Source organism: Phyllobates terribilis, unplaced genomic scaffold (genome assembly GCF_046119375.1).
Source record: "Phyllobates terribilis strain yellow unplaced genomic scaffold, ASM4611937v1 Scaffold_2__4_contigs__length_985480577, whole genome shotgun sequence".
Lineage (NCBI taxonomy): Eukaryota > Metazoa > Chordata > Amphibia > Anura > Dendrobatidae > Phyllobates > Phyllobates terribilis.
In genome coordinates, this window is record NW_027362762.1 from 33,227,929 (window position 1) to 33,254,586 (window position 26,658).

The following is a 26,658-nucleotide window of genomic DNA, read 5'->3' on the forward strand; positions in this document are numbered from 1 at the left end:
GACAACCAGCACCTCATCTACTACTGCTGACAACCAGCTCCTCATCTACTACTGCTGACAACCAGCACCTCATCTACTACTGCTGACAACCAGCACCTCATCTACTACTGCTGACAACCAGCTCCTCATCTACTACTGCTGACAACCAGCACCTCATCTACTACTGCTGACAACCAGCACCTCATCTACTACTGCTGACAACCAGCACCTCATCTATTACTGCTGACAACCAGCTCCTCATCTACTACTGCTGACAACCAGCTCCTCATCTACTACTGCTGACAACCAGCACCTCATCTACTACTGCTGACAACCAGCTCCTCATCTACTACTGCTGACAACCAGCACCTCATCTACTACTGCTGACAACCAGCTCCTCATCTACTACTGCTGACAACCATCTCCTCATCTACTACTGCTGACAACCATCACCTCATCTACTACTGCTGACAACCAGCTCCTCATCTACTACTGCTGACAACCAGCACCTCATCTACTACTGCTGACAACCAGCACCTCATCTATTACTGCTGACAACCAGCGCCTCATCTACTACTGCTGACAACCAGCACCTCATCTACTACTGCTGACAACCAGCACCTCATCTATTACTGCTGACAACCAGCGCCTCATCTACTACTGCTGACAACCAGCTCCTCATCTATTACTGCTGACAACCAGCACCTCATCTACTACTGCTGACAACCAGCACCTCATCTACTACTGCTGACAACCAGCTCCTCATCTACTACTGCTGACAACCAGCACCTCATCTACTACTGCTGACAACCAGCTCCTCATCTACTACTGCTGACAACCAGCACCTCATCTACTACTGCTGACAACCAGCGCCTCATCTACTACTGCTGACAACCAGCACCTCATCTATTACTGCTGACAACCAGCGCCTCATCTACTACTGCTGACAACCAGCGCCTCATCTACTACTGCTGACAACCAGCACCTCATCTATTACTGCTGACAACCAGCGCCTCATCTACTACTGCTGACAACCAGCACCTCATCTACTACTGCTGACAACCATCTCCTCATCTACTTCTGCTGACAACCAGCTCCTCATCTACTACTGCTGACAATCAGCACCTCATCTACTACTGCTGACAACCAGCACCTCATCTACTACTGCTGACAACCAGCACCTCATCTATTACTGCTGACAATCAGCACCTCATCTACTACTGCTGACAACCAGCGCCTCATCTACTACTGCTGACAACCAGCGCCTCATCTATTACTGCTGACAACCAGCTCCTCATCTATTACTGCTGACAACCAGCACCTCATCTATTACTGCTGACAACCAGCACCTCATCTATTACTGCTGACAACCAGCACCTCATCTATTACTGCTGACAACCAGCACCTCATCTATTACTGCTGACAACCAGCACCTCATCTATTACTGCTGACAATCAGCACCTCATCTATTACTGCTGACAACCAGCACCTCATCTACTACTGCTGACAACCAGCTCCTCATCTACTACTGCTGACAACCAGCACCTCATCTACTACTGCTGACAACCAGCGCCTCATCTACTACTGCTGACAACCAGCGCCTCATCTATTACTGCTGACAACCAGCACCTCATCTATTACTGCTGACAACCAGCACCTCATCTATTACTGCTGACAACCAGCACCTCATCTATTACTGCTGACAACCAGCACCTCATCTATTACTGCTGACAATCAGCACCTCATCTACTACTGCTGACAACCAGCACCTCATCTACTACTGCTGACAACCAGCACCTCATCTACTACTGCTGACAACCAGCACCTCATCTATTACTGCTGACAACCAGCACCTCATCTACTACTGCTGACAATCAGCACCTCATCTACTACTGCTGACAACCAGCACCTCATCTACTACTGCTGACAACCAGCACCTCATCTACTACTGCTGACAACCAGCACCTCATCTATTACTGCTGACAACCAGCTCCTCATCTACTACTGCTGACAACCAGCACCTCATCTACTACTGCTGACAACCAGCACCTCATCTATTACTGCTGACAACCAGCACCTCATCTACTACTGCTGACAACCAGCACCTCATCTATTACTGCTGACAACCAGCACCTCATCTACTACTGCTGACAACCAGCACCTCATCTACTACTGCTGACAACCAGCTCCTCATCTACTACTGCTGACAACCAGCACCTCATCTACTACTGCTGACAACCAGCACCTCATCTACTACTGCTGACAACCAGCACCTCATCTACTACTGCTGACAACCAGCACCTCATCTACTACTGCTGACAACCAGCACCTCATCTACTACTGCTGACAACCAGCACCTCATCTACTACTGCTGACAACCAGCACCTCATCTATTACTGCTGACAACCAGCACCTCATCTACTACTGCTGACAACCAGCTCCTCATCTATTACTGCTGACAACCAGCACCTCATCTACTACTGCTGACAACCAGCGCCTCATCTACTACTGCTGACAACCAGCTCCTCATCTATTACTGCTGACAACCAGCACCTCATCTACTACTGCTGACAACCAGCACCTCATCTATTACTGCTGACAACCAGCACCTCATCTACTACTGCTGACAACCAGCACCTCATCTACTACTGCTGACAACCAGCACCTCATCTACTACTGCTGACAACCATCTCCTCATCTACTACTGCTGACAACCAGCACCTCATCTATTACTGCTGACAACCAGCGCCTCATCTACTACTGCTGACAACCAGCTCCTCATCTATTACTGCTGACAACCAGCACCTCATCTATTACTGCTGACAACCAGCTCCTCATCTATTACTGCTGACAACCAGCACCTCATCTATTACTGCTGACAACCAGCACCTCATCTATTACTGCTGACAACCAGCGCCTCATCTACTTCTGCTGACAACCAGCACCTCATCTACTACTGCTGACAACCAGCGCCTCATCTACTACTGCTGACAACCAGCACCTCATCTACTACTGCTGACAACCAGCACCTCATCTATTACTGCTGACAACCAGCGCCTCATCTACTACTGCTGACAACCAGCACCTCATCTATTACTGCTGACAACCAGCACCTCATCTATTACTGCTGACAACCAGCACCTCATCTATTACTGCTGACAACCAGCACCTCATCTATTACTGCTGACAACCAGCACCTCATCTATTACTGCTGACAACCAGCACCTCATCTGTTACTGCTGACAACCAGCGCCTCATCTACTACTGCTGACAACCAGCTCCTCATCTACTACTGCTGACAATCAGCATCTCATCTACTACTGCTGACAACCAGCACCTCATCTACTACTGCTGACAACCAGCTCCTCATCTATTACTGCTGACAACCAGCTCCTCATCTGTTACTGCTGACAACCAGCGCCTCATCTACTACTGCTGACAACCAGCTCCTCATCTACTACTGCTGACAATCAGCATCTCATCTACTACTGCTGACAACCAGCACCTCATCTACTACTGCTGACAACCAGCTCCTCATCTATTACTGCTGACAACCAGCACCTCATCTGTTACTGCTGACAACCAGCGCCTCATCTACTACTGCTGACAACCAGCTCCTCATCTACTACTGCTGACAATCAGCATCTCATCTACTACTGCTGACAACCAGCACCTCATCTACTACTGCTGACAACCAGCACCTCATCTACTACTGCTGACAACCAGCGCCTCATCTACTACTGCTGACAACCAGCACCTCATCTACTACTGCTGACAACCAGCACCTCATCTATTACTGCTGACAACCAGCGCCTCATCTATTACTGCTGACAACCAGCACCTCATCTACTACTGCTGACAACCAGCACCTCATCTACTACTGCTGACAACCATCTCCTCATCTACTACTGCTGACAACCAGCGCCTCATCTACTACTGCTGACAACCAGCGCCTCATCTACTACTGCTGACAACCAGCACCTCATCTACTACTGCTGACAACCAGCACCTCATCTACTACTGCTGACAACCAGCGCCTCATCTATTACTGCTGACAACCAGCACCTCATCTACTACTGCTGACAACCAGCACCTCATCTACTACTGCTGACAACCAGCACCTCATCTACTACTGCTGACAACCAGCACCTCATCTACTACTGCTGACAACCAGCGCCTCATCTATTACTGCTGACAACCAGCACCTCATCTACTACTGCTGACAACCAGCACCTCATCTATTACTGCTGACAACCAGCTCCTCATCTACTACTGCTGACAACCAGCTCCTCATCTACTACTGCTGACAACCAGCACCTCATCTACTACTGCTGACAACCAGCACCTCATCTATTACTGCTGACAACCATCTCCTCATCTACTACTGCTGACAACCAGCTCCTCATCTATTACTGCTGACAACCATCTCCTCATCTACTACTGCTGACAACCATCTCCTCATCTACTACTGCTGACAACCAGCTCCTCATCTATTACTGCTGACAACCAGCACCTCATCTATTACTGCTGACAACCATCTCCTCATCTACTACTGCTGACAACCATCTCCTCATCTACTACTGCTGACAACCAGCTCCTCATCTATTACTGCTGACAACCAGCACCTCATCTACTACTGCTGACAACCATCTCCTCATCTACTACTGCTGACAACCAGCACCTCATCTACTACTGCTGACAACCAGCACCTCATCTATTACTGCTGACAACCAGCACCTCATCTACTACTGCTGACAACCAGCTCCTCATCTATTACTGCTGACAACCAACACCTCATCTACTACTGCTGACAACCAGCGCCTCATCTACTACTGCTGACAACCAGCACCTCATCTATTACTGCTGACAACCAGCACCTCATCTACTACTGCTGACAACCAGCACCTCATCTACTACTGCTGACAACCAGCACCTCATCTACTACTGCTGACAACCAGCACCTCATCTATTACTGCTGACAACCAGCGCCTCATCTATTACTGCTGACAACGAGCACCTCATCTATTACTGCTGACAACCAGCACCTCATCTACTACTGCTGACAACCAGCTCCTCATCTATTACTGCTGACAACCAGCTCCTCATCTACTACTGCTGACAACCAGCACCTCATCTATTACTGCTGACAACCAGCGCCTCATCTACTACTGCTGACAACCAGCGCCTCATCTACTACTGCTGACATCCAGCACCTCATCTATTACTGCTGACAACCAGCACCTCATCTATTACTGCTGACAACCAGCTCCTCATCTACTACTGCTGACAACCAGCTCCTCATCTATTACTGCTGACAACCAGCACCTCATCTATTACTGCTGACAACCAGCACCTCATCTATTACTGCTGACAACCAGCGCCTCATCTACTACTGCTGACATCCAGCGCCTCATCTATTACTGCTGACAACCAGCGCCTCATCTACTACTGCTGACAACCAGCACCTCATCTATTACTGCTGACAACCAGCGCCTCATCTACTACTGCTGACATCCAGCACCTCATCTATTACTGCTGACAACCAGCACCTCATCTATTACTGCTGACAACCAGCGCCTCATCTACTACTGCTGACAACCAGCACCTCATCTATTACTGCTGACAACCAGCGCCTCATCTACTACTGCTGACATCCAGCACCTCATCTATTACTGCTGACAACCAGCGCCTCATCTACTACTGCTGACAACCAGCACCTCATCTATTACTGCTGACAACCAGCGCCTCATCTACTACTGCTGACAACCAGCACCTCATCTACTACTGCTGACATCCAGCACCTCATCTATTACTGCTGACAAGCAGCACCTCATCTACTACTGCTGACAACCAGCACCTCATCTACTACTGCTGACAACCAGCGCCTCATCTATTACTGCTGACAACCAGCGCCTCATCTACTACTGCTGACAACCAGCTCCTCATCTACTACTGCTGACAACCAGCACCTCATCTATTACTGCTGACAACCAGCACCTCATCTATTACTGCTGACAACCAGCGCCTCATCTACTACTGCTGACATCCAGCACCTCATCTACTACTGCTGACAACCAGCACCTCATCTATTACTGCTGACAACCAGCACCTCATCTACTACTGCTGACAACCAGCACCTCATCTATTACTGCTGACAACCAGCGCCTCATCTACTACTGCTGACATCCAGCACCTCATCTATTACTGCTGACAACCAGCACCTCATCTATTACTGCTGACAACCAGCTCCTCATCTATTACTGCTGACAACCAGCACCTCATCTATTACTGCTGACAACCAGCTCCTCATCTACTACTGCTGACAACCAGCACCTCATCTATTACTGCTGACAACCAGCTCCTCATCTATTACTGCTGACAACCAGCACCTCATCTATTACTGCTGACAACCATCACCTCATCTACTACTGCTGACAACCAGCACCTCATCTACTACTGCTGACAACCAGCACCTCATCTATTACTGCTGACAACCAGCACCTCATCTACTACTGCTGACAACCAGCACCTCATCTATTACTGCTGACAACCAGCTCCTCATCTACTACTGCTGACAACCAGCACCTCATCTATTACTGCTGACAACCAGCTCCTCATCTACTACTGCTGACATCCAGCTCCTCATCTATTACTGCTGACAATCAGCACCTCATCTATTACTGCTGACAACCAGCGCCTCATCTACTACTGCTGACAACCAGCACCTCATCTATTACTGCTGACAACCAGCGCCTCATCTACTACTGCTGACATCCAGCACCTCATCTATTACTGCTGACAACCAGCACCTCATCTACTACTGCTGACAACCAGCACCTCATCTACTACTGCTGACAACCAGCGCCTCATCTACTACTGCTGACAACCAGCACCTCATCTATTACTGCTGACAACCAGCACCTCATCTATTACTGCTGACAACCAGCGCCTCATCTACTACTGCTGACAACCAGCACCTCATCTATTACTGCTGACAACCAGCGCCTCATCTATTACTGCTGACAACCAGCGCCTCATCTACTACTGCTGACAATCAGCACCTCATCTATTACTGCTGACAATCAGCACCTCATCTATTACTGCTGACAACCAGCGCCTCATCTACTACTGCTGACAACCAGCACCTCATCTATTACTGCTGACAACCAGCGCCTCATCTACTACTGCTGACATCCAGCACCTCATCTATTACTGCTGACAACCAGCACCTCATCTACTACTGCTGACAACCAGCACCTCATCTACTACTGCTGACAACCAGCACCTCATCTACTACTGCTGACAACCAGCACCTCATCTACTACTGCTGACAATCAGCACCTCATCTACTACTGCTGACAACCAGCACCTCATCTACTACTGCTGACAACCAGCTCCTCATCTATTACTGCTGACAACCAGCACCTCATCTACTACTGCTGACAATCAGCACCTCATCTACTACTGCTGACAACCAGCACCTCATCTACTACTGCTGACAATCAGCACCTCATCTACTACTGCTGACAACCAGCACCTCATCTACTACTGCTGACAACCAGCACCTCATCTACTACTGCTGACAATCAGCACCTCATCTACTACTGCTGACAACCAGCGCCTCATCTACTACTGCTGACAACCAGCACCTCATCTATTACTGCTGACAACCAGCACCTCATCTATTACTGCTGACAACCAGCACCTCATCTACTACTGCTGACAATCAGCACCTCATCTACTACTGCTGACAACCAGCACCTCATCTACTACTGCTGACAACCAGCACCTCATCTACTACTGCTGACAACCAGCTCCTCATCTATTACTGCTGACAACCAGCACCTCATCTACTACTGCTGACAACCAGCTCCTCATCTATTACTGCTGACAACCAGCACCTCATCTACTACTGCTGACAATCAGCACCTCATCTACTACTGCTGACAACCAGCACCTCATCTACTACTGCTGACAACCAGCTCCTCATCTACTACTGCTGACAATCAGCACCTCATCTACTACTGCTGACAACCAGCTCCTCATCTATTACTGCTGACAACCAGCACCTCATCTACTACTGCTGACAATCAGCACCTCATCTACTACTGCTGACAACCAGCACCTCATCTACTACTGCTGACAACCAGCACCTCATCTATTACTGCTGACAACCAGCACCTCATCTACTACTGCTGACAACCAGCACCTCATCTATTACTGCTGACAACCAGCACCTCATCTACTACTGCTGACAACCAGCACCTCATCTACTACTGCTGACAACCAGCTCCTCATCTATTACTGCTGACAACCAGCTCCTCATCTACTACTGCTGACAACCAGCACCTCATCTATTACTGCTGACAACCAGCACCTCATCTACTACTGCTGACAACCAGCACCTCATCTACTACTGCTGACAACCAGCACCTCATCTACTACTGCTGACAACCAGCTCCTCATCTACTACTGCTGACAACCAGCACCTCATCTACTACTGCTGACAACCAGCTCCTCATCTATTACTGCTGACAACCAGCACCTCATCTACTACTGCTGACAACCAGCACCTCATCTACTACTGCTGACAACCAGCTCCTCATCTACTACTGCTGACAATCAGCACCTCATCTACTACTGCTGACAACCAGCACCTCATCTATTACTGCTGACAACCAGCTCCTCATCTATTACTGCTGACAACCAGCACCTCATCTACTACTGCTGACAACCAGCACCTCATCTACTACTGCTGACAACCAGCACCTCATCTATTACTGCTGACAACCAGCACCTCATCTACTACTGCTGACAATCAGCACCTCATCTACTACTGCTGACAACCAGCACCTCATCTACTACTGCTGACAACCAGCTCCTCATCTATTACTGCTGACAACCAGCACCTCATCTACTACTGCTGACAACCAGCACCTCATCTATTACTGCTGACAACCAGCTCCTCATCTATTACTGCTGACAATCAGCACCTCATCTACTACTGCTGACATCCAGCACCTCATCTATTACTGCTGACAACCAGCACCTCATCTACTACTGCTGACAACCAGCACCTCATCTATTACTGCTGACAACCAGCACCTCATCTACTACTGCTGACAACCAGCACCTCATCTACTACTGCTGACAACCAGCACCTCATCTACTACTGCTGACAACCAGCACCTCATCTACTACTGCTGACAATCAGCACCTCATCTACTACTGCTGACAATCAGCACCTCATCTATTACTGCTGACAACCAGCACCTCATCTACTACTGCTGACAACCAGCACCTCATCTATTACTGCTGACAACCAGCACCTCATCTACTACTGCTGACAACCAGCACCTCATCTACTACTGCTGACAACCAGCACCTCATCTATTACTGCTGACAACCAGCACCTCATCTACTACTGCTGACAACCAGCGCCTCATCTACTACTGCTGACAACCAGCACCTCATCTACTACTGCTGACAATCAGCACCTCATCTATTACTGCTGACAACCAGCACCTCATCTACTACTGCTGACAACCAGCACCTCATCTATTACTGCTGACAACCAGCACCTCATCTACTACTGCTGACAACCAGCACCTCATCTATTACTGCTGACAACCAGCACCTCATCTACTACTGCTGACAACCAGCGCCTCATCTACTACTGCTGACAACCAGCACCTCATCTACTACTGCTGACAACCAGCACCTCATCTATTACTGCTGACAACCAGCACCTCATCTACTACTGCTGACAACCAGCACCTCATCTATTACTGCTGACAACCAGCACCTCATCTATTACTGCTGACAACCAGCACCTCATCTACTTCTGCTGACAACCAGCGCCTCATCTACTACTGCTGACAACTAGCACCTCATCTACTACTGCTGACAACCAGCACCTCATCTATTACTGCTGACAACCAGCACCTCATCTACTTCTGCTGACAACCAGCGCCTCATCTACTACTGCTGACAACCAGCACCTCATCTACTACTGCTGACAACCAGCACCTCATCTATTACTGCTGACAACCAGCACCTCATCTACTACTGCTGACAACCAGCGCCTCATCTATTACTGCTGACAACCAGCACCTCATCTATTACTGCTGACAACCAGCACCTCATCTACTACTGCTGACAACCAGCACCTCATCTACTACTGCTGACAACCATCTCCTCATCTACTACTGCTGACAACTAGCACCTCATCTACTACTGCTGACAACCAGCACCTCATCTACTTCTGCTGACAACCAGCTCCTCATCTATTACTGCTGACAACCAGCACCTCATCTATTACTGCTGACAACCAGCTCCTCATCTACTACTGCTGACAACTAGCACCTCATCTACTACTGCTGACAACCAGCACCTCATCTACTACTGACAACTAGCACCTCATCTACTACTGCTGACAACCAGCACCTCATCTACTACTGCTGACAACCAGCGCCTCATCTATTACTGCTGACAACCAGCACCTCATCTATTACTGCTGACAACCAGCGCCTCATCTATTACTGCTGACAACCAGCACCTCATCTATTACTGCTGACAACCAGCACCTCATCTACTACTGCTGACAACCAGCGCCTCATCTATTACTGCTGACAACCAGCGCCTCATCTATTACTGCTGACAACCAGCACCTCATCTATTACTGCTGACAACCAGCACCTCATCTACTACTGCTGACAACCAGCACCTCATCTATTACTGCTGACACCCAGCGCCTCATCTACTACTGCTGACAACCAGCACCTCATCTACTACTGCTGACAACCAGCGCCTCTATTACTGCTGACAACCAGCGCCTCATCTACTACTGCTGACAACCAGCGCCTCATCTATTACTGCTGACAACCAGCACCTTATCTACTACTGCTGACAACCAGCACCTCATCTGCTACTGCTGACACCCAGCGCCTCATCTACTACTGCTGACAACCAGCGCCTCATCTATTACTGCTGACAACCAGCACCTCATCTATTACTGCTGACAACCAGCGCCTCATCTATTACTGCTGACAACCAGCACCTCATCTATTACTGCTGACAACCAGCACCTCATCTACTACTGCTGACAACCAGCACCTCATCTATTACTGCTGACAACCAGCACCTCATCTACTACTGCTGACACCCAGCGCCTCATCTACTACTGCTGACAACCAGCACCTCATCTACTACTGCTGACAACCAGCACCTCATCTACTACTGCTGACAACCAGCACCTCATCTATTACTGCTGACAACCAGCACCTCATCTACTACTGCTGACAACCAGCACCTCATCTATTACTGCTGACAACCAGCACCTCATCTACTACTGCTGACAACCAGCACCTCATCTATTACTGCTGACAACCAGCACCTCATCTATTACTGCTGACAACCAGCACCTCATCTATTACTGCTGACAACCAGCGCCTCATCTACTACTGCTGACAACCAGCACCTCATCTATTACTGCTAACAACCAGCACCTCATCTACTACTGCTGACAACCAGTGTAGCACCCTGAGGATTCGGCTGCTACAGGGGTATTGCACCTCAACCCAGAGGTGTGGTATTCCACTCCCGGGTAAGGATGGAGTGTGAAACTGAGCTCAGAAAGCTGCATGCACTACACACATCCCATTTCCGGGGAACAGACCACCGGTACTCCCACTTAGAAATGTGCAGGTACGACCGAGTCTGTTCCTGGCTGGAGTGGGAGGGGGGTGGTACATCCCATGTAGTGTAGGGGCAGATAGGGGGAGCAGTCTGGGTAATGCTAGGAGCTCATTGGGTGCTGGTCACCTGAGCTCACACATAGAGGGAGTATTTAAGGTGGGCACCATCAAAGATCAGGGTCAGTCTGTGAGAAGCCAGAGGAAGAGGAGCAGAGCAGCCTGAGCCAGAGTGAGAGAGGAGAAGAAAGAGAGACCCAGAGGGGGTAAAAAGAAAGGACTCTGAGAACCCAAATTCAATCCCCGGGTGAAGAGTCGGCAATAGGGTACCGGAGCCCAAACTGGTGGGGGCAAAAGCACACCCTAGCCAGAGACCGGAGGCCGTGGGCAGCGTCTGCCACGGCCACCCACCACATCCACCCCGAAGGCACACCACATGAAGGGTCAGGGAACCCAAGGCCAAGGGTCTCCCAACAGAAGGCCCGAGGGAGCTGGACCTAGGTGGATCACTAGTGGGGACGGCCAGAGGAAAGGACAGAAGGAGAGCTCAGGGCCACGCTCCGGACTCGCTTGGGGGTTGGCTGGATCCAGGACCTGGTGGACGCAGCACGGCTCGGGTGGTCACTTGAAGCTGGAGTGACCGGAACATCAGCAGTGAGTAAATACCCTAAACTGCACAACCCGACTCTGTCCTCATTTAACATCTACGCTGCACCACCACAACCCCCATCCTCTGCACCTGACCCCCTGAGGCTATACCCCACCCGTTGGGGGTTATACCATCAAAAGCTGCACCAACACCATCAGCCTCAGCGGACCCTGCTGCAGCGGCGGCCGTAGTGACCGCAATACAACGGGTGGCGTAGTCGACATTAAGAACTTAATAACATCTGTAGGACTGCCACATACAACTGAGCTTGACACCCTGGGCACGGACCGGGTCACAGCCACTCGGAAGACTACAACTCCCATCTGATCCGGCTCCGGGTATTCCCCTAAAGAATATGGCCCAGGGGGCGCGTCAACTTTGGCGTAGTCGGCAGGATCACGTGCCCGCAACAACCGGGTACTGCGTGCCTGAAGAAAAGAACATGTTTACCTCAAAAAGAAGTCTCCTGCCGGTTCCGGAGGGTCCCCGCCATCGGACTCCATCACAGATCGATTCCCGCCGGTTGTCCGCCATTAACAGCTTTTTCCCGCCATCTGCAGAGTTTCCCGCCACTGGGAGACGATTCCCGCCATTTCCAAAGGTTTCCCGCCTTGTCAGAGCGGACGCCATTATGGGCGTACCAGAGGATGGCAAGAGGCCGCCTTCCATCGTGGGCCAGGACCGAAAATGGCGCCAAAAGTGGAAACCGCCCCCACCAACAGAGACTGTGATGCTAGAGGTGTCTGTCAGCGTGAAAGAACTGCCCCTGGAGCTGACAATCACCAAGTGGCCCCGGGACCGCCCTCGAGGTGGGAGGAGACGAAAGGAGAGAGCTAAGATGGGTGTCGCTTGGAGCAGTCTGGAGAGAGCGCACCCGGAGGCAAGAAGCCTGGAGAAGAATATCGGAGGAGCTTACCCGGAGATGGCGAGAAAGCAGAGCAGCACCGGCCCGTTGGCCAGGAGCCTGCTAGAAACGGAGGAGGAAAAGCAGAGCAGCACCGGCCCGTTGGCCAGGAGCCTGCTGGAGATAACGGAAGGAGAGCAGAGCAGCACCGACCCGTTGGTCAGGAGCCTGCTGGAAACAACGACCCCACTAGGCCTAGTGGAGGTCCTAGCACAGCTCCCCCGAGACCGGGAGTGTGCACAGACCGCTCTGGAGGGCCTCGCAAGGAGGATGGCCCGGGTGCAGCGAGAGACGTTGGCGGAGTGGAGCCGTGAGATGGCCCAGCAGACTGAGACCTGTCAGCGGAGCACGCCACCCAAGATGAGGAGACAGACCGCCTCTGAGATGGCGCGGGAGGATTGAAGGCCGGAGACGGCGCCGAGAAGGGAGCCGAACGAGTGGAGGCAGGTAAAGGGGACGTCTATACCCCAAACCGGGAAACCGCGTACCTGCCCCAGCTCCCCGTCGCAGAGCCCGAAGTCTATCCTGCCGTGCCCGTCGCTGCAACGTCACCGCCGCAGACTAGGCCTCAAACGGGAGCCGCGACCCCTGTGACGTCACACGCCTCGACCCCGAGCGTGACCAAGCAGGACGTACCACCAGCCTGGTCGCAAGGCCTAGTACCCCCGGGCGCCGCAATACCAACAGCGCCCCCTACCTCCGCGGAGCCACCGGCCTGGTCGCAGGGCCAAGTAGCCCAGGGCGCCGCCGTCCTTACGGTGCCCTTCACCTTCCAGATACCCCAGGCCTGGCCGCAAGGCCCGGGCAACCCGGGCGCTAGCACCACCGCGCCCATAAAACCAAGAGTGCCACATCTGGGAGAAAATCTATTTGCCCAGCATATGTGCCCGAACGGGTCTGAAACTAGAGTTAGAGGTAACCATAAAGAAAGAGCAGGAGGACGTCGTCGTTAAGTACAGCGAAGCAGAAGCTGTATATAGTTGCCCGTCGGGGTACAGTGAACTGTTACTGTAGCTAATGTAGTCCCCGTTGGGACCAGAGAATTGAACTGTTTACCCGTTTAACCCTTAAATCCCACTGACCGAGGACTGAGAGCGGTCATTCCTCCCTAATACCTGGCCGAGGACTGAGAGCGGCCACCTTCCCTTTTGTATCTAGTTGCGCGTCCTAAAGCGCCCCCTACCGGTTTTATAGGAAAACCATTTTTCAAGAAAAGACTGTCGCACTTTACCCGGTCACGCGTTACACAGTGACCGGAGGAGGAGCAAGAAGCGAAGAAAAGTCTATATGAAAAAGTTTTATTGATATATATATATATACAATGTTTTATATGATGTTTTATTATGATGTTTATGCAAAAATTGTATGTTTTGGTGTTTTGTTCTTACAGCCCGAGGACGTGCTGTGATTTACCAGGGGGGAATGTAGCACCCTGAGGATTCGGCTGCTACAGGGGTATTGCACCTCAACCCAGAGGTGTGATATTCCACTCCCGGGTAAGGATGGAGTGTGGAACTGAGCTCGGTAGGCTGCATGCACTACACACATCCCATTTCCGGGGAACAGACCACCGGTACTCCCACTTAGAAATGTGCAGGTACGACCGAGTCTGTTCCTGGCTGGAGTGGGAGGGGGGTGGTACATCCCAAGTAGTGTAGGGGCAGATAGGGGGAGCAGCCTGGGTAAAGATAGGAGCTCATTGGGTGCTGGTCACCTGAGCTCACACATAGAGGGAGTATTTAAGGTGGGCACCATCAAAGATCAGGGTCAGTCTGTGAGAAGCCAGAGGAAGAGGAGCAGAGCAGCCTGAGCCAGAGTGAGAGAGGAGAAGAAAGAGAGACCCAGAGGGGGTAAAAAGAAAGGACTCTGAGAACCCAAATTCAATCCCCGGGTGAAGAGTCGGCAATAGGGTACCGGAGCCCAAACTGGTGGGGGCAAAAGCACACCCTAGCCAGAGACCGGAGGCCGTGGGCAGCGTCTGCCACGGCCACCCACCACATCCACCCCGAAGGCAAACCACGTGGAGGGTCAGGGAACCCGAGGCCAAGGGTCTCCCAACAGAAGGCCCGAGGGAGCTGGACCTAGGTGGATCACTAGTGGGGACGGCCAGAGGAAAGGACAGAAGGAGAGCTCAGGGCCACGCTCCGGACTTGCTTGGGGGTTGGCTGGATCCAGGACCTGGTGGACGCAGCACGGCTCGGGTGGTCACTTGAAGCTGGAGTGACCGGAACATCAGCAGTGAGTAAATACCCTAAACTGCACAACCCGACTCTGTCCTCATTTAACATCTACGCTGCACCACCACAACCCCCATCCTCTGCACCTGACCCCCTGAGGCTATACCCCACCCGTTGGGGGTTATACCATCAAAAGCTGCACCAACACCATCAGCCTCAGCGGACCCTGCTGCAGCGGCGGCCGTAGTGACCGCAATACAACGGGTGGCGTAGTCGACATTAAGAACTTAATAACATCTGTAGGACTGCCACATACAACTGAGCTTGACACCCTGGGCACGGACCGGGTCACAGCCACTCGGAAGACTACAACTCCCATCTGATCCGGCTCCGGGTATTCCCCTAAAGAATATGGCCCAGGGGGCGCGTCACCAGCACCTCATCTACTACTGCTGACAACCAGCGCCTCATCTATTACTGCTGACAACCAGCACCTCATCTACTACTGCTGACAACCAGCGCCTCATCTATTACTGCTGACAACCAGCTCCTCATCTATTACTGCTGACAACCAGCACCTCATCTACTACTGCTGACAACCAGCACCTCATCTACTACTGCTGACAACCAGCGCCTCATCTATTACTGCTGACAACCATCTCCTCATCTACTACTGCTGACAACCAGCACCTCATCTACTACTGCTGACAACCAGCACCTCATCTACTACTGCTGACAACCAGCGCCTCATCTATTACTGCTGACAACCATCTCCTCATCTACTACTGCTGACAACCAGCACCTCATCTACTACTGCTGACAACCAGCTCCTCATCTACTACTGCTGACAACCAGCACCTCATCTACTACTGCTGACAACTAGCACCTCATCTATTACTGCTGACAACCAGCACCTCATCTACTACTGCTGACAACCAGCACCTCATCTACTTCTGCTGACAACCAGCACCTCATCTATTACTGCTGACAACCAGCACCTCATCTACTACTGCTGACAACCAGCACCTCATCTACTACTGCTGACAACCAGCACCTCATCTATTACTGCTGACAACCAGCACCTCATCTACTACTGCTGACAACCAGCACCTCATCTACTACTGCTGACAACCAGCTCCTCATCTATTACTGCTGACAACCAGCACCTCATCTACTACTGCTGACAACCAGCACCTCATCTACTACTGCTGACAACCAGCTCCTCATCTATTACTGCTGACAACCAGCACCTCATCTACTTCTGCTGACAACCAGCACCTCATCTATTACTGCTGACAACCAGCACCTCATCTACTACTGCTGACAACCAGCACCTCATCTACTACTGCTGACAACCAGCACCTCATCTATTACTGCTGACAACCAGCACCTCATCTACTACTGCTGACAACCAGCACCTCATCTACTACTGCTGACAACCAGCACCTCATCTATTACTGCTGACAACCAGCACCTCATCTACTACTGCTGACAACCAGCACCTCATCTACTACTGCTGACAACCAGCTCCTCATCTATTACTGCTGACAACCAGCACCTCATCTACTACTGCTGACAACCAGCACCTCATCTATTACTGCTGACAACCAGCACCTCATCTACTACTGCTGACAACCAGCACCTCATCTACTACTGCTGACAACCAGCACCTCATCTATTACTGCTGACAACCAGCACCTCATCTACTACTGCTGACAACCAGCACCTCATCTACTACTGCTGACAACCAGCTCCTCATCTATTACTGCTGACAACCAGCACCTCATCTATTACTGCTGACAACCAGCACCTCATCTACTACTGCTGACAACCAGCACCTCATCTACTACTGCTGACAACCAGCACCTCATCTATTACTGCTGACAACCAGCACCTCATCTACTACTGCTGACAACCAGCACCTCATCTACTACTGCTGACAACCAGCACCTCATCTATTACTGCTGACAACCAGCACCTCATCTACTACTGCTGACAACCAGCACCTCATCTACTACTGCTGACAACCAGCTCCTCATCTATTACTGCTGACAACCAGCACCTCATCTATTACTGCTGACAACCAGCACCTCATCTACTACTGCTGACAACCAGCACCTCATCTACTACTGCTGACAACCAGCACCTCATCTACTACTGCTGACAACCAGCTCCTCATCTACTACTGCTGACAACCAGCACCTCATCTACTACTGCTGACAACCAGCACCTCATCTACTACTGCTGACAACCAGCACCTCATCTACTACTGCTGACAACCAGCACCTCATCTATTACTGCTGACAACCAGCACCTCATCTATTACTGCTGACAACCAGCACCTCATCTATTACTGCTGACAACCAGCACCTCATCTACTACTGCTGACAACCAGCACCTCATCTATTACTGCTGACAACCAGCACCTCATCTACTACTGCTGACAACCAGCACCTCATCTACTACTGCTGACAACCAGCGCCTCATCTATTACTACTGACAACCAGCGCCTCATCTACTACTGCTGACAACCAGCACCTCATCTATTACTGCTGACAACCATCTCCTCATCTACTACTGCTGACAACCAGCACCTCATCTATTACTGCTGACAACCATCTCCTCATCTACTACTGCTGACAACCAGCACCTCATCTATTACTGCTGACAACCAGCACCTCATCTACTACTGCTGACAACCAGCACCTCATCTATTACTGCTGACAACCAGCGCCTCATCTACTACTGCTGACAACCAGCTCCTCATCTACTACTGCTGACAACCAGCACCTCATCTACTACTGCTGACAACCAGCACCTCATCTATTACTGCTGACAACCAGCACCTCATCTATTACTGCTGACAACCAGCGCCTCATCTACTACTGCTGACAACCAGCTCCTCATCTACTACTGCTGACAACCAGCACCTCATCTACTACTGCTGACAACCAGCACCTCATCTATTACTGCTGACAACCAGCACCTCATCTATTACTGCTGACATCCAGCACCTCATCTACTACTGCTGACAACCAGCACCTCATCTATTACTGCTGACATCCAGCACCTCATCTACTACTGCTGACAACCAGCGCCTCATCTACTACTGCTGACAACCAGCATCTCATCTACTACTGACAACCAGCTCCTCATCTATTACTGCTGACAACCAGCACCTCATCTATTACTGCTGACAACCAGCACCTCATCTACTACTGCTGACAACCAGCACCTCATCTATTACTGCTGACATCCAGCACCTCATCTACTACTGCTGACAACCAGCACCTCATCTATTACTGCTGACATCCAGCACCTCATCTACTACTGCTGACAACCAGCACCTCATCTATTACTGCTGACAACCAGCACCTCATCTATTACTGCTGACATCCAGCACCTCATCTACTACTGCTGACAACCAGCACCTCATCTACTACTGCTGACAACCAGCACCTCATCTATTACTGCTGACAACCAGCACCTCATCTATTACTGCTGACATCCAGCACCTCATCTACTACTGCTGACAACCAGCACCTCATCTACTACTGCTGACAACCAGCGCCTCATCTACTACTGCTGACAACCAGCATCTCATCTACTACTGACAACCAGCTCCTCATCTATTACTGCTGACAACCAGCACCTCATCTATTACTACTGACATCCAGCACCTCATCTACTACTGCTGACAACCAGCACCTCATCTATTACTGCTGACATCCAGCACCTCATCTACTACTGCTGACAACCAGCACCTCATCTATTACTGCTGACAACCAGCACCTCATCTATTACTGCTGACATCCAGCACCTCATCTACTACTGCTGACAACCAGCACCTCATCTATTACTGCTGACATCCAGCACCTCATCTACTACTGCTGACAACCAGCACCTCATCTATTACTGCTGACAACCAGCACCTCATCTATTACTGCTGACATCCAGCACCTCATCTACTACTGCTGACAACCAGCACCTCATCTATTACTGCTGACATCCAGCACCTCATCTACTACTGCTGACAACCAGCGCCTCATCTACTACTGCTGACAACCAGCATCTCATCTACTACTGACAACCAGCTCCTCATCTATTACTACTGACATCCAGCACCTCATCTACTACTGCTGACAACCAGCACCTCATCTATTACTGCTGACATCCAGCACCTCATCTACTACTGCTGACAACCAGCACCTCATCTATTACTGCTGACAACCAGCACCTCATCTATTACTACTGACATCCAGCACCTCATCTACTACTGCTGACAACCAGCACCTCATCTATTACTGCTGACATCCAGCACCTCATCTACTACTGCTGACAACCAGCACCTCATCTATTACTGCTGACAACCAGCACCTCATCTATTACTACTGACATCCAGCACCTCATCTACTACTGCTGACAACCAGCACCTCATCTATTACTGCTGACATCCAGCACCTCATCTACTACTGCTGACAACCAGCACCTCATCTATTACTGCTGACAACCAGCACCTCATCTATTACTGCTGACATCCAGCACCTCATCTACTACTGCTGACAACCAGCACCTCATCTATTACTGCTGACATCCAGCACCTCATCTACTACTGCTGACAACCAGCGCCTCATCTACTACTGCTGACAACCAGCATCTCATCTACTACTGACAACCAGCTCCTCATCTATTACTGCTGACAACCAGCACCTCATCTACTACTGCTGACAACCAGCGCCTCATCTACTACTGCTGACAACCAGCATCTCATCTACTACTGACAACCAGCGCCTCATCTACTACTGCTGACAACCAGCACCTCATCTATTACTGCTGACAACCAGCACCTCATCTATTACTACTGACAACCAGCTCCTCATCTACTACTGCTGACAACCAGCACCTCATCTATTACTACTGACAACCAGCTCCTCATCTATTACTGCTGACAACCAGCACCTCATCTACTACTGCTGACAACCAGCATCTCATCTATTACTGCTGACAACCAGCACCTCATCTATTACTGCTGACAACCAGCACCTCATCTACTACTGCTGACAACCAGCACCTCATCTATTACTGCTGACAACCAGCTCCTCATCTACTACTGCTGACAACCAGCACCTCATCTATTACTACTGACAACCAGCTCCTCATCTATTACTGCTGACAACCAGCACCTCATCTACTACTGCTGACAACCAGCTCCTCATCTACTACTGCTGACAACCAGCACCTCATCTATTACTACTGACAACCAGCTCCTCATCTATTACTGCTGACAACCAGCACCTCATCTACTACTGCTGACAACCAGCTCCTCATCTATTACTACTGACAACCAGCTCCTCATCTATTACTGCTGACATCCAGCACCTCATCTACTACTGCTGACAACCAGCATCTCATCTACTACTGACAACCAGCTCCTCATCTACTACTGCTGACAACCAGCACCTCATCTATTACTGCTGACAACCAGCACCTCATCTATTACTACTGACAACCAGCTCCTCATCTACTACTGCTGACAACCAGCACCTCATCTATTACTACTGACAACCAGCTCCTCATCTATTACTGCTGACAACCAGCACCTCATCTATTACTGCTGACAACCAGCACCTCATCTATTACTGCTGACAACCAGCTCCTCATCTACTACTGCTGACAACCAGCACCTCATCTACTACTGCTGACAACCAGCACCTCATCTATTACTGCTGACAACCAGCACCTCATCTACTACTGCTGACAACCAGCACCTCATCTACTACTGCTGACAACCAGCGCCTCATCTACTACTGCTGACAACCAGCATCTCATCTACTACTGACAACCAGCACCTCATCTATTACTGCTGACAACCAGCTCCTCATCTACTACTGCTGACAACCAGCACCTCATCTACTACTGCTGACAACCAGCACCTCATCTATTACTGCTGACAACCAGCACCTCATCTACTACTGCTGACAACCAGCACCTCATCTATTACTGCTGACAACCAGCTCCTCATCTACTACTGCTGACAACCAGCACCTCATCTATTACTGCTGACAACCAGCTCCTCATCTACTACTGCTGACAACCAGCACCTCATCTACTACTGCTGACAACCAGCACCTCATCTATTACTGCTGACAACCAGCTCCTCATCTACTACTGCTGACAACCAGCACCTCATCTATTACTGCTGACAACCAGCTCCTCATCTACTACTGCTGACAACCAGCACCTCATCTACTACTGCTGACAACCAGCACCTCATCTATTACTGCTGACAACCAGCTCCTCATCTACTACTGCTGACAACCAGCTCCTCATCTACTACTGCTGACAACCAGCACCTCATCTACTACTGCTGACAACCAGCACCTCATCTATTACTGCTGACAACCAGCACCTCATCTACTACTGCTGACAACCAACACCTCATCTACTACTGCTGACAACCAGCTCCTCATCTATTACTGCTGACAACCAGCACCTCATCTATTACTGCTGACAACCAGCACCTCATCTATTACTGCTGACAACCAGCACCTCATCTATTACTACTGACAACCAGCACCTCATCTACTACTGCTGACAACCAGCACCTCATCTACTACTGCTGACAACCAGCACCTCATCTACTACTGCTGACAACCAGCACCTCATCTATTACTACTGACAACCAACACCTCATCTACTACTGCTGACAACCAGCTCCTCATCTATTACTGCTGACAACCAGCACCTCATCTATTACTACTGACAACCAGCACCTCATCTACTACTGCTGACAACCAGCACCTCATCTATTACTACTGACAACCAACACCTCATCTACTACTGCTGACAACCAGCTCCTCATCTATTACTGCTGACAACCAGCACCTCATCTATTACTGCTGACAACCAACACCTCATCTACTACTGCTGACAACCAGCTCCTCATCTATTACTGCTGACAACCAGCACCTCATCTATTACTACTGACAACCAGCTCCTCATCTATTACTACTGACAACCAGCACCTCATCTACTACTGCTGACAACCAGCTCCTCATCTATTACTGCTGACAACCAGCACCTCATCTACTACTGCTGACAACCAGCACCTCATCTACTACTGCTGACAACCAGCGCCTCATCTACTACTGCTGACAACCAGCACCTCATCTACTACTGCTGACAACTAGCTCCTCATCTACTACTGCTGACAACCAGCGCCTCATCTACTACTGCTGACAACCAGCGCCTCATCTATTACTGCTGACAACCAGCTCCTCATCTATTACTACTGACAACCAGCACCTCATCTACTACTGCTGACAACCAGCACCTCATCTACTACTGCTGACAACCAGCTCCTCATCTATTACTGCTGACAACCAGCACCTCATCTACTACTGCTGACAACCAGCACCTCATCTACTACTGCTGACAACCAGCGCCTCATCTACTACTGCTGACAACCAGCGCCTCATCTACTACTGCTGACAACCAGCGCCTCATCTATTACTGCTGACAACCAGCACCTCATCTATTACTGCTGACAACCAGCGCCTCATCTACTACTGCTGACAACCAGCACCTCATCTACTACTGCTGACAACCAGCACCTCATCTATTACTGCTGACAACCAGCTCCTCATCTATTACTGCTGACAACCAGCACCTCATCTGCTACTGCTGACAACCAGCACCTCATCTACTACTGCTGACAACCAGCTCCTCATCTATTACTGCTGACAACCAGCTCCTCATCTATTACTGCTGACAACCAGCGCCTCATCTATTACTGCTGACAACCAGCACCTCATCTATTACTGCTGACAACCAGCACCTCATCTATTACTGCTGACAACCAGCTCCTCATCTACTACTGCTGACAACCAGCACCTCATCTACTACTGACAACCAGCACCTCATCTACTACTGCTGACAACCAACTCCTCATCTACTACTGCTGACAACCATCACCTCATCTACTACTGCTGACAACCAGCACCTCATCTATTACTGCTGACAACCAGCACCTCATCTACTACTGCTGACAACCAGCGCCTCATCTACTACTGCTGACAACCATCACCTCATCTACTACTGCTGACAACCAGCACCTCATCTATTACTGCTGACAACCAGCACCTCATCTATTACTGCTGACAACCAGCACCTCATCTACTACTGCTGACAACCAGCGCCACATCTACTACTGACAACCAGCACCTCATCTACTACTGCTGACAACCAGCACCTCATCTATTACTGCTGACAACCAGCGCCTCATCTACTACTGCTGACAACCAGCGCCTCATCTACTACTGCTGACAACCAGCACCTCATCTACTACTGCTGACAACCAGCTCCTCATCTACTACTGCTGACAACCAGCACCTCATCTACTACTGACAACCAGCTCCTCATCTACTACTGCTGACAACCAGCACCTCATCTATTACTGCTGACAACCAGCACCTCATCTACTACTGCTGACAACTAGCGCCTCATCTACTACTGACAACCAGTGCCTCATCTACTACTGACAACCAGCACCTCATCTACTATTGCTGACAACCAGCGCCTCATCTACTACTGACAACCAGCGCCTCATCTACTACTGCTGACAACCAGCTCCTCATCTACTACTGACAACCAGCACCTCATCTACTACTGACAACCAGCACCTCATCTACTACTGCTGACAACCAGCACCTCATCTACTACTGACAACCAGCACCTCATCTATTACTGCTGACAACCAGCGCCTCATCTACTACTGACAATCAGCGCCTCGTCTATTACTGCTGACAACCAGCACCTCATCTACTACTGACAACCAGCACCTCATCTACTACTGCTGACAACTAGCGCCTCATCTACTACTGACAACCAGTGCCTCATCTACTACTGACAACCAGCACCTCATCTACTACTGCTGACAACCAGCGCCTCATCTACTACTGACAACCAGCACCTCATCTACTACTGCTGACAACTAGCGCCTCATCTACTACTGACAACCAGTGCCTCATCTACTACTGACAACCAGCACCTCATCTACTACTGCTGACAACTAGCGCCTCATCTACTACTGACAACCAGTGCCTCATCTACTACTGACAACCAGCACCTCATCTACTACTGCTGACAACCAGCACCTCATCTACTACTGCTGACAACCAGCGCCTCATCTACTACTGACAACCAGCGCCTCATCTACTACTGCTAACAACCAGCGCCTCATCTACTACTGCTAACAATCAGCGCCTCATCTACTACTGCTAACAACCAGTGCCTCATCTACTACTGACAACCAGCACCTCATCTACTACTGACAACCAGCGCCTCATCTACTACTGCTGACAACCAGCACCTCATCTATTACTGCTGACAACCAGCTCCTCATCTATTACTGCTGACAACCAGCGCCTCATCTATTACTGCTGACAACCAGCTCCTCATCTATTACTGCTGACAACCAGCGCCTCATCTATTACTGCTGACAACCAGCGCCTCATCTACTACTGCTGACAACCAGCTCCTCATCTATTACTGCTGACAACCAGCGCCTCATCTATTACTGCTGACAACCAGCGCCTCATCTATTACTGCTGACAACCAGCGCCTCATCTACTACTGCTGACAACTAGCACCTCATCTACTACTGCTGACAACCAGCTCCTCATCTATTACTGCTGACAACCAGCACCTCATCTACTACTGCTGACAACTAGCACCTCATCTACTACTGCTGACAACCAGCGCCTCATCTATTACTGCTGACAACCAGCGCCTCATCTACTACTGCTGACAACCAGCACCTCATCTACTACTGCTGACAACCAGCACCTCATCTACTACTGCTGACAACCAGCGCCTCATCTACTACTGCTGACATCCAGCGCCTCATCTATTACTGCTGACAACCAGGGCCTCATCTATTACTGCTGACAACCAGCGCCTCATCTATTACTGATGACAGCCAGCGCCTCATCTACTACTGCTGACAACTAGCACCTCATCTACTACTGCTGACAACCAGCTCCTCATCTATTACTGCTGACAACCAGCGCCTCATCTATTACTGCTGACAACCAGCGCCTCATCTATTACTGCTGACAACCAGCGCCTCATCTACTACTGCTGACAACTAGCACCTCATCTACTACTGCTGACAACCAGCGCCTCATCTATTACTGCTGACAACCAGCGCCTCATCTATTACTGCTGACAACCAGCGCCTCATCTACTACTGCTGACAACTAGCACCTCATCTACTACTGCTGACAACCAGCACCTCATCTACTACTGCTGACAACCAGCTCCTCATCTATTACTGCTGACAACCAGCGCCTCATCTATTACTGCTGACAACCAGCACCTCATCTACTACTGCTGACAACCAGCACCTCATCTATTACTGCTGACAACCAGCGCCTCATCTATTACTGCTGACAACCAGCACCTCATCTACTACTGCTGACATCCAGCGCCTCATCTACTACTGCTGACAACCAGCGCCTCATCTACTACTGCTGACAACCAGCACCTCATCTACTACTACTGACAACCAGCGCCTCATCTACTACTGCTGACAACCAGCGCCTCATCTACTACTGCTGACAACCAGCGCCTCATCTACTACTGCTGACAACCAGCACCTCATCTACTACTGCTGACAACCAGCGCCTCATCTACTACTGCTGACAACCAGCGCCTCATCTACTACTGACAACCAGCACCTCATCTACTACTGACAACCAGCACCTCATCTACTACTGCTGACAACCAGCGCCTCATCTACTACTGACAACCAGCTCCTCATCTACTACTGACAACCAGCACCTCATCTACTACTGACAACCAGCGCCTCATCTATTACTGCTGACAACCAGCGCCTCATCTACTACTGCTGACAACCAGCGCCTCATCTACTACTGCTGACAACCAGCACCTCATCTACTACTGCTGACAACCAGCGCCTCATCTACTACTGCTGACAACCAGCGCCTCATCTACTACTGCTGACAACCAGCGCCTCATCTACTACTGCTGACAACCAGCGCCTCATCTACTACTGCTGACAACCAGCGCCTCATCTACTACTGCTGACAACCAGCGCCTCATCTACTACTGCTGACAACCAGCACCTCATCTATTACTGCTGACAACCAGCTCCTCATCTATTACTGCTGACAACCAGCGCCTCATCTATTACTGCTGACAACCAGCTCCTCATCTATTACTGCTGACAACCAG